Source organism: Anabrus simplex, chromosome 2, assembly GCF_040414725.1.
Source record: "Anabrus simplex isolate iqAnaSimp1 chromosome 2, ASM4041472v1, whole genome shotgun sequence".
Classification (NCBI taxonomy): domain Eukaryota; kingdom Metazoa; phylum Arthropoda; class Insecta; order Orthoptera; family Tettigoniidae; genus Anabrus; species Anabrus simplex.
Window position 1 is genome coordinate 662,569,304 of NC_090266.1, and position 12,030 is coordinate 662,581,333.

General features: G+C 40.3%; 1 pseudogene; it reads left to right on the forward strand.

Moving 5' to 3' along the window:
* The first annotated feature begins 10,916 nt into the window (after window positions 1–10,916).
* Window positions 10,917–11,071, forward strand: LOC137498662 (5.8S ribosomal RNA; annotated as a pseudogene).
* The last annotated feature ends 959 nt before the right edge of the window (window positions 11,072–12,030 follow it).

Here is a 12,030-nt window from a genome sequence, read left to right on the forward strand (position 1 = left end):
GTATTTTAGTGTACCATTTGCCACCGAGGTAGACACCTCATTTGCAAATAAAGAGATTTTGATTTTGACGTCAGTGATAGGATGATGATGATGAGACTCCAGTTTGAAAATGGCGTGAAAGATCTATTTCAGTTGTATGCCCCACAAACTGGTTGCATAGATGAACATCTAGAGGACTTCTTAGAGGAAGTGGAGAGACAGATAGAAGATAAGGAAGTACTATTGATGGGAGATCTAAATGCACAAGTTGGAATGGAAAACAAGGAAAGGAAGATGTTGTAGGGCCCTTTGGATATGGAAATGTAAATCAAGAAGGCGAGTTGTTGGTGGATTTTTGCATGAGGAATCAAATGATTGTTGGAAACACCTGGTTTAGGAAGAAGAACAGTCAGAAGATTACAAGGTATGGCTGGGGAGACAGATGAACAAAGACCATGATTGATTATATAATCATAGAGAAAGAACACCGGAAGAACCTTGTAGATGTAACAGCCATGCCTGAAGAAGCCTTTGGTGGAGATCATAGAGTTGTGATAGGAAAATTGAAAGTTGGAAAGATTGAAAAACCCCAATTAAGAAGATAGAAAAGAATTAAAGTATGGAAGTTGAAGGAGAAAAGCATACAAGAAGAATTTCAAAGGGAAATAATACCCTTGGTACCCAGGACAGAGGTGGGGAATGTTGAAGAGGAATGGAAAAGATTTAAGGAAGCACTGGTTGGATGTGCAGAAAAGGTGTGTGGTAGAACATCAGGAAATGTGAAAGACAAAGAAACACACTGGTGGAATGATAGGGTAAAGATTAAAGTGAAGGAAAAGAAAATGGCAGGGAAAGCATGGAAAACATCTAAGACTGAAGAAAGTAGAAGAAAATATGTGGAGGCAAAGAATTTGGCCAAGAAAGTAGTGGAGGAAGAAAAGAGGAAAACCTGGGCCTTATTTACACAGACATTGAGAGATGATATGCAGGGCAGCAAGAAATTACTGTATGGTATCTTAAGAAACAAAAAGAGAGATCAAGTAAACACCAGATTTGTGAAGGATGAAGGTGGCATAATTTTAACAAAGCCTGAAGAAATAAGAAATAGATGGAGAGAGTATTTTCAGAAGCTGCTGAACATAGGAACGGATGACAGTCATTCAATGGACGACCAGGAAAGGCAATTAGTTGACGAAGAAATGGATAAAGAAATTACAATGAATGAAATTGAAATGGCAGTAAGAAAGATGAAGAATGGAAAAACTGCTGGAATAGATGAAATTTCAGTGGAGATGATAAAGGCAGCTGGAGCTGTAGGCCTGCAGTGGACATATTGGGTTCTCAGGAATGTCTGGGAGAATAAGGAGGTCCCTGAGGATTGGCAAAAAGGAATAATCATCCCAATTTTCAAGAAAGGTGATAAGAAAGTTTTGAAGAACTACAGGGGAATTACTCTAATATCCCATGTTGCTAAGATAATGGAAAGGATACTGGAAAGTAGAATAAGGTTGAGGGTTGAGAAGCAGATACAGGAAAATCAGTTTGGTTTCAGAAGTGGAAGGTCAACAATAGAACCCATTTTCATTATGAGACAACTAATGGAAAAGCATTGGGAGTACGGGAATGATATGGTGATGGCATTTATTGATATTGAAAAGGCATATGACAGTGTCCCTAGGACGAAAGTTTGGGACAGTCTGGTGCAAAAAGAAATTGGACAGGGATTAATAAAAATGATCATGGCATTGTATAAGGAATGTTGTAGTTGCGTGCAAACACAAGTTGGCAGGACAAGTTGGTTCAAAATAACTAGTGGGCTGAGACAGGGAAGTGTTCTATCACCAATCCTGTTTACAACAGTAATGGATGACATCATGAGAACAGCAAAAGCAGCATATGGAGGAAGAGAAATGAACATGATGTTATTTGCAGATGATATTGTGATTTGGGGAGAAGATGACAGGAAGGTTCAAGAACAGTTGAATGTGGAGAATGGGAAGATTGAAGAATGTGGATTGAAAATAAGTGTAGAAAATAGTAAAACTCTTGTTATGACTAGAGGGGAGAAAGAAGGGAAAGGTCAGATTAGACTTGCAGACAAGCCCCTGGAAGTAGTGGAAACGTTTAAATACCTGGGGAGTGAATTAATGGAGAATGCTCGACTGGATGCTGAGATTAGTAAAAGGATTCAAGCTGGAAGTTGTTTCTATCATAGTGTAAGAAATATGTTCTGGGACAAAGATGTGCCAATGGAAGCAAAGGATACTATGTACAAGATGTATTACGTACCCATAACAACTTACGGAGCAGAAACTTGGACAATGACAAAGAAGGATAAGAGTCGAATACAGGCAGCTGAAATGAAATTCTGGAGGACTATGATACAGAAGAGTAGAAGAGACAAAATAAGGAATGAGAAAATCCGGGAAGAAATTGGAGTGGAAAAAATGAATGATAGAATAGAGAAGAGCCGACTAAGATGGTTTGGGCACATAAAGCGAATGAGCAACGAAAGAATGCCAAAAAAGGTGATGGAAATGCAAATCCAAGGAAGGAGAGGCCGTGGACGACCACGATTGAGATGGAAGGATACCATCCAACGCAGCATTATAGAAAGAAAGCTGGACTGGGACACAGCGTTGGAGGAGGAGTGGTGGAAAGACCGAAGAAAGTGGAGAGGAACCATATTTGCCCCTACCCGGCTACAACTGGATAAAGGGAAATGATGATGATGATTATTATTATTATTATTATTATTATTATTATTATTATTATTATTATGAATATTATCATTTATTTGTGTCAGTAACACAATATAGATTATAAATGCATACTACAAAAATAAATAAAATACATGAAATTACAACATTTACACAAAATTATACAGTTATTTACAAAATATCGGTCCAGTATTTGGCCACGTTAACAGCATTGATACTGGCCTGTGCTAAATCAAGATCTGTGCATTTAACAGGTTAAAATAATGTCGCTGACATATGCATTTTCTGTGATCAAAACACAGGTTAAAGAGAAATGTGATACATTGGAGTCGGCTTTATTGGCGGCAGGACTTAAACTGCAGATATCGGAGGGGTTTTGTTCAGTGCGGTGATGGTGATGAAACAAAGGTCATGATAAGTGACTTTGTGGCACAAAGCTAAAGTAGAAAGATTACAAGACACACATGCTTCCATTTTAACTGTAAGCAAGTTATTTAAATGAGTCATTAAAATGATGCTGACATCTGACATATGCCATACTGAGTAATAAAAATTGTGGTTCTATCAATAGAAATTGTATATTGCTGTCAGTTGGCCATGGAGAACAGAAAGGGAAAAGTTACACACTGGATGAGAAACTACAATTTATACAAAGTGGAAAATAATCCACATATAACTAAAATTGATATAGTTTGAGATTTAGGAATTGCTTATACCACACTTTGCACAGTCATTAGTAAAAGAAATGCTATTTTAGATTCATTTTTAAAATAGGGTGAAAACCAACCAAACGTAGCCGTCAACATCAGTGAAGATATATAGATTTGGAAAAGGCTCTCTTTACATGGTTTTGGCAAAAATGTGCTGCAAATCTCCCAGTCAGTGGTTGCATGTTGAAAATTAAGGCAATAGATCTAGTTAAATGATGAACATCACTGAATATTTTAAAGTTTCAGCAGGATGCCTGCAAGGATTTCAAGATCGTCATGGAATCACCAAGAGAACTGTTTGCAGTGAGTCCAAGTCTGTGGACAAAGTCATGGTGTAGCACTGGAAAGAAGAGGTTCTTCCAGAAATAAAACTAAATATCATCTTCAAAACATTTACAACTGTCAAACGCCTACAAACATCCACTGCATTTAGCACGTCACTGAGTTTGGGTGTTTGAAGTTTCAAGTCATCTTCCCCATCGCTAGAACTGTCATTGTTTGTAACTGCTACATCCTTTTGAGCAGTGTCATGTTGACAGACATCAAAAATAATCACTTTGTACTGTAAGTCTTCACATGTAGGGTAAGCTGGTCTCATCAAATTGTACATAGGTATCAAAATTTACCACCTCTGATAAATCTAGCCTCTCACTGCCAGGCATGTCTTCAGTATCAAAATTATTCCCATCTGTTAATCCGATTGCTTACTGACACTAGTGTCTTCAATATCTTTGCAAATGGAGGTCTCTTCTCATATAACGTACAATGGGCTACTCTGGTATAATTTTTCTAACTAACTTCAACACTAATTCACGACTTTTTACAGTGGCAATAATATTATGCACATTTCCTTGCTCAAATGAAAAGAAATTTAAAATGAAATGCTCCTATTAATATTAAACTTAAAAGTGTAGCAGTTATTGTGATGTTCAAATCAAATCAAATCAAATCAAATCAAATCAAAATCTCTTTATTTGCAAATGAGGTGTCTACCTTGGTGGCAAATGGTACACTAAAATACATTATTGTTAAGCACTAAATTTTAAATTAACAAAAGACGAAGAAAAGTTTCCTAGAATACAATATTATACAATTTATGCTAATAATTTTTTCTATTAAACACACACATCATCCTTAATAAATTTATATTGTTTACAAAATTCTACTTATAATATCTCCTGTACTTACAAACATAGTCAACTCACATACAGTACGTGAAATTACTTCAAATAATACTATACAACTTTTATAAGATTAAAATTAACATTGTATTTACATATTTATATTTTATCCATTTTGGAACCTAAGTAGCATATCGACCTGCTGTTTCTTAACCAAAGCCCCTTTTGCCACCACTTTTCAGAGTTCCTGAAGGGCCTTCACAGCTACCGTAGCGGTCCCAGGGCCCTCGAAGTCCCCACTGTACTTCACTCCTACAGGCAGTCCCCTACTTGGGCTGTCCAAACTCCATGGACCAGGGAATGAATTAATTTAACCACACACATTTTTTATTTACAATATCCTGCACTGGTCGAATGCCCTCTAACATTTCATTTATTTTCTCTGTTGCTGTTTATTCTCTTCTTGAATATCTGTACAGATTTTGGAAAAGGATCAAACACTAACCCTGGTAAACTGTTCCACTCCTTCACACCCTTCCCGATGAATGAAAATTTACCCCAATCGCTTCTGCTAAAATTCCTTCTAATTTTGTACTTGTGGTCAGTCCTGCCAATATAATCATTTTCCAACTGAAGCCTCTCACGGATTTCACTCCATGCTTCTTCTCCTGTATAGGCTCTATATAATACTATAAGTCTAGTTTTCTAGTTCAATGTCAATGCATTCATTAATGATCAGTAGCGTAGCCAGGGTCGGCTGATGAGGGGGGTTGTAGTTATAAAATGATGGTAGAACGCAATGAAGGTCCATGAATGACTTGTCATTACAAGGACACTTATACAAGTGATTTACAGATCTGTTGGTTCTACAATCATGTCTCTGAATGTTTATTTAGTTTATTGTCGGTTTATGTTTATTTTTGTAAAACTTCCATGGGGGTTCTAACCCCCAGTAACCCCCACTGGCTATGCCCCTGTTAATAATATTGCAAACCTCATACCTATATTAAAGGAATCGTAGGTAAAAGGAATGTTAACTTATATCTCTGAACTAACCCTTCTTTATTCTCATCACTGAAAATAGAGAAAATTATTTTAATAATTATTTAACATAATATCAAAACTTGATTTGTAAGTAATTTCTTAGTTATATGTAAAATCTGCTCTTCACCTCAATATAGGCCTGCATATAACACAGGTTCAACAGAATTTACATACTTTTAACAACCAGTTACTGGTATATAAAATATCCCATTAAATTAAAGATGGATGACATTACTACATATAAATAAAATAATATTACATTGATGTCCAGTGTATAAGTATCTCTGTCACGTAAACTTACATCTTTTGTAATAGCTAAGATATACCGATACCTTGAATTCAAGGACAGTCCGGAATCATAGGACATGCTGCATTCAGGCAGTCTCTAGGTTGTCTCACAAGGCATTCTTCCTCAAAACATCCCAAATTAAAGCATCTATCAATTAAGGGTCATCTTCTGCAAACAACAACACACATAAAGGATATAGAGGAACATTTAACATGAATTAGCTACCACAACTATATGCTGTTTGCAACCACCCTAATTAACTTTGTAGATACCTGCTAGTTAATGACTGGATAACAATGAAACTATGTGACATTATCCAGAGTGCTCTCTGTTGGCCAATGATAGAAACTGCCTAAATTCAACATCAAAAATTGCAATGAGTTTGTCTTGTGCACTGCTCGTCATGCAGAATGGTTAACACAGTCATCTAAATAGCAGAGAATTTGGGTCAGTCTCAAGAGCACTTGCATTTTCAACTCTCTTGTTGTAAAATAAGAATATTAACCCATTAAGAATATCGACACAACATCGATACTAATACATATACGGTCTTAGTAGGAAGGGGTGTTAGTCTAAAAACATATAGGGCCTAGTATGAATCTAAATGTATGAAATGTGACATGTAAGAGAGCTTGTAACTTTATTATACATTTACCACACTGCATAGCTGCATAAAATCCTAATTAAATTTCTCTTGGACATTGATATTCCGATAAGAAGTTCCTTGATTGAAATTTTGCACCTTTCAACAGAGACTTCTGACAGTATGCTTTACACTGAGAAAAAACATAAAGGTCTAGGCTTCTTGGTTCCTTCAACATATGAATTTCTGCCAAAAACTTCAGGCTGCCAACAACATCTACATTGATCATACAAGAGATTTAACTTTTTCACTCTGGTGGACTGCTGTAGCAGGCGGGAGAGAGCCGTGCCAGGTAGCCGGGAGACAGCAGTGGCGCAGGAGTGATGCCACTTCTATACCAGTCGAGTTTTTGTCAGCTTTTCTGTGCTTCAATGCAGTAGACTGCTAGAGAAATTCAACCTTCCATGATGTCTAGTAGCCGACCCCACGGTGTAGGGATAGCATGCCTGCCTCTTACCTGGAGGCCCCAGGTTCAGTTCCTGGGCAGGTCAGGGATTTTACCTGAATCTGAGGGCTGGCATTTTGATGACTTTTACCAAAGTGCCTATACCAGCGGTGCACCATCTGTTTACTCATGACCTTCAGCCCATAGACCTGACAGAGCTGACGCTGACTCTCGGTCGGCACTATGTTTTGCGCGGTAAGAAACTTTATCATAGACCAAAACTCGCAGGTGGTAGGAGAACAGTGTAAAGATAGTTTCTTCCCCCTTACAGAATACTATTGATCGCAACTGTGAGCTCACTTCATTGGCTTTGCTGCACCTTCATTCAGTCTCACTTACTGTACAATACTACCATCCTGGAAAATACACATCCTAAATACTTGAAGTGATCTACCCGTTCCAGTTTTGTATGCCCAACTTGACGTTCAGTTCTCTTAGGTATCTTCCCTACTGACATCACTATAGTCTTGGAAAGGCCAATTTTTATATCATACTCACTGCACCTATTTTCAAATTCCAAGATATTGGATTGCAGGCTTTCAGCACAATCTGCCATTAAGACCAAGTCATTAGCATACGCCTTACTACATTTCCACCTAACTGAATGTCTCCCTGCCACTTTTTAGCTTTCAGTAAATGATCCGTGTAAACTATGAGCAACAAAGGTGAAAAAATACAGCCTTGTCTAACACCTGTAAGTTCTTTGAGCCAAGAATTCATCCTACTATCAGTTCTCACTGTAGCCCAAATATCAACAAAAATATCTTTGATTACTTTTAATAATCTACCCTTAATCCCATAATCCCTCAGTATGGCTAACATCTTTTACCCCATATGCCCTTTCTAGATCAAAAAAACACAACTGTCTATTCCTCTCGTAGCATTTTTCAATTATCTGGTGCATACTGAAAATCTGATCCTGACAGCCCCTCCGTGGTCTGAAACCACACTGAATTTCAACCATAGATCGTATCCTCCTTTCTAAAATGCTAGTGAACATCTAGCCTGGTCTTCTTCTTCTTCTTCTTCTTCTTCTTCTTCTTCTTCTTCTTCTACAGCTTTTCCCACACCTGTAGGGTCGCGGGTGTGAACTGTGTTGCACATGTAGATTTGGCCCTCTTTTACTGCTGGGTGCCCTTCCTGATGCCAACCCTATGTGGAGGTAAGTAATCATTATTGCATGTTTCTCTGGTGGTTGGTAGTATGGTGTGCTGTCTGAATATGAAGAGGAGAGTGTTGGGACAAACACAGACAACCAGTCCCCGAGCCAGAATAATTCATCAGATGCGATTAAAATCCCTGACCCGGCCAGGAATCAAACCTGAGACCCTCTGAACTGAAGGCCTCAATGCTGAACATTTAGCCAAGGAGTCAGACTAGCCTGATAAACTGATCAATGAAATATAGTTGTTGCAATCCTTCCTGTTGCCTCGCTTATAGATTGGATGAAAAGAGTAATTGCACCTATCAGAAAGTACCCGTACCTCACTAACATTCTAAACTAATGCTATTATTCATCATCAAGTAATCCTTCCAGTTTACCGGATAGGATGGTGTTGAACAAGCTCTCTCTCCAGCATTGTCTGTTCATATAGGTCTCTCACTGCATGATCACTCTCTAGTCCCCTCCTCTTCCCTCTTTGTCTATCTTCAATTGGTCCAGCCATCGTTTCCTTGGTCATCCAACAGGTCTCCTTCCGCCGACTGTCTGTTTAATGTATGCATGCGGTGTTCGAGTGCCTGGCATTTTCTTTACATACCTGAACCATTTGAGTCTTGCAGACCTTGGATTTTTTCCAGAGGGTGCTCCACTCCTACAAATGATCTGACATCATCATTTCTCAGGTTATCTTGCAGTGTTTTCTGCATGGCATTTCTAAGTAATTTTGTTTCACAGGCCTGCAGTTTACTAAGGTTTATAGTCTGCAGTGTACAGGTTTCTTGGCCATATGTGAGTATGGAACTAATAATAATTTCGTGTGGCTATTTCTAGCCGAGTGCAGCCCTTGTAAGGCAGACCCGCCGATGAGGGTGGGCGGCATCTGCCATGTATAGGTAACTGCGTGTTATTGTGGTGGAGGATAGTGTTATGTGTGGTGTGTGAGTTGCAGGGATGTTGGGGACAGCACAAACACCCAGCCCCCGCGCCAATGGAATTAACCAATGAAGGTTAAAATCCCCGACCCGGCCGGGAATCGAACCCAGGACCCTCTGAACCGAAGGCCAGTACGCTGACCATTTGGCTAACGAGTCAGACAGTATGGAACTAAGATATGATTTATACAAGGATATCTTGGTTTGTAGGGGTACATTCTTGTCCCAGATCAGGGAACGTGTGCGATTATAGAATTTAGATCCATTGGCCACTCTATTAAGTACTTCTTGTCCTGCTCCACTCTTGGTTGAGACCACATTCCCACGGTCTACTTGTACTATTGTAATGCAACCAGGTGAGTTGGCCATGCGGTTAGAAGCACGCAACTGCGAACTTGCATCCGGGAGATAGTGAATTCAAACCCCACTGTCGACAGCCCTGAAGATGGTTTTCCATGGTTTCCCATTTTAACACCATTTTAATGCTGGGGCTGTACCTTAACTAAGGTCACGGCCGCTTCCTTCCCATTCCTAGGCCTTTCCTATCCCATCGTCGCCATAAGACCTATCTGTGTCGGCGCGACGTAAAAAGCAACTAGCAAAAAAAAGCAACTAGCTGTTGTAATGTATTGTCATTTATCATCAATGACCGGCATTCAGGGCTGTCACCCGAGGTGGCAGATTCCCTGTTGATTGTTTACCCAGTTTCTTCTTAAAGATTTTCAAAGAACTTGGAAATTTATTGAACATTTCCCTTGATGAATGATTCCAATCCCTTACTCCTACTCCTATAAATTAATATTGAATGTCCTTCAAGGTGTATTTTGCAACCAGTATTATCTCTGTTCATTTTCCTGGCAACGGTTTTCGTTTTGCTCACTTTCATCTTAAAATCATTACCCTTTTCTTGAACCGATCTTGTACTTCTTTTTCTGCTTCCCCCCAAATAGAAACATCATCAGCGAATGCCGAGGCATTTAACTCTCCATTTTGTTCTTTTTCAAAGTCCTTCAGTAGGACATCCATGGCTGTCACAAACAGCAGATATGAAAGAGCACTTCCCTGTTGTACTCCCCCAAGTTGTCTCAAACCATTCTGAAAGATTATCACCAATTCTGACACAACAGCGTATCCTCCTAGTCCGAAAGGACCGGGCATCCCGTTCAACCTCATTCGTGCTAGGGATTGGGGCTTGCAATTGTTCCCCGTGAGACTGAGGAATTCCCAGTAAGCGCGAGTCATAAGCTTGCATCGATTACATCCCTGCCCTTTGTACACACCGCCCATCCCTACTACCGATTGAATGATTTAGTGAGATCTTCTGACCGGTGCATGGGATCCGCTTCACGCAGTTTCCAATGTGTCTGAAAAGATGACCAAACTCAAATATTTAGAGGAAGTAAAAGTCCTAACAAGATTTCTGAACGTGAACCTGCGGAAGGATCATTACCGAAATCGTTTCATCAAAAAACATTTCGAGAAGGAGTTGGATCACCCCGCGCTGTTCTCTCCTCCAGCGAGGCTCCTTGGAGGAACAAGACTCCTGCCGAGCCCGCTGTTGCGAGGTCAGGCGAGTCCCGTACGTACTCTGTAAGCAGCGACTCTGTCCATCATCGACAGCGAGAGTGTCGCTGTCCGCATGGCCGCGTCTCTTCAATTAAAACGTTCGGCATTGGGTACCTACCTCCCTCACTCAGTGGAGCAGGGAAAACACGAAGGGACCCATTGTGACTTTGGCCCAATGGGCAAGTTTTAAATGAACGTAACGCCCATGCTCGAAACACTTCTTAGTTCTGTGACAAGAAACCCATAAAAATGACTGTTTCTCCTCCACTCACCGTGGAGAGAATGATCAGAAAATGAAAGAAAACAACCCTGAAAAGTGGATCACTCGGCTCGTGGGTCAATAAAGAACGCAGCAAATTAAGCGTCGACATGTGAACTGCAGGATACATAATCATCGACATTTCAAACGCACATTGTGGTCCATGGATTCTGTTCCTGGATCACGCCTGGCTGAGGGTTGGTTGCTAAAACTGAACGTGACATTGCTTTCAAAGGGTGGGAGCGTCGCAGTTCGTGCGGCCATGGCCGCCGCCGCATCTCTCGAAAAGAGCTTCACCTCGGTGGAGCTGGACCAGTCGACACCACCACTGAGAGTGTGTGAGACGGGAGGGTTGGTCCGCACAGCGTCTTTGTGTCTGCTGGCGCTGGTTCGCTGCCCTTGCCTCACGACCAAGCTCGAAAAGCATGCGGCTGCCGTGGTTAATTCGTGTGTGGTTCCTGCACGCCGCAGGTGGACCCTGATGAAATCCTACCGCGGAGCTCTTCATTGAGTGTCAAGGTGAGCCAGCAAGTTTACTTTGAACAAATTAGTGGAATAACACCAAGGCATCTGCTGAAAGCTTTACGTCTCCATCCGATGGACGAATTACCATCAACAGCGATATCACCACCTCTCATATCCTGCCGGCTAACGTTCTGGTGGTGAATTTTTTTCAATCATTGGGTCTCGAACGAGCTAACCACAGTGTCACAGGTTTGTAGACTTGACGCCTTAACAATCATGGCCACCAGGCGGACTGTCCTTTGATCGTATCAGCTGTGACTTCATCCATTCCAGCTGATTTACCACCCTTCATCTGGTGTAGTGCTCTTTTTACCTCATTCCAAGTAATCAGTACATTATCTCTGGTTATTCCTGACCAATCACCAGTTTCTGAGTTTACAGATCCATTTAAAAGTTATCAGAGTATACTTTCATGACATTCCTGATGTCTTGCACATGCCTGGCTATCTGTCCATCAGCAGTCTCTGTAGCTCTAATATCTTCCTTATCATTTTTCTTACTTTTCACAATGCCATATACCATCTTCATATTACCTTTGGAGTCTTCCTCCAATTTCTGTGTAAATTCATCCCAGCATTTTTCCTTTTCCTGGAAAACAATTCATTTGACCTGCAATTTCCTGCCTCTGTACTCTT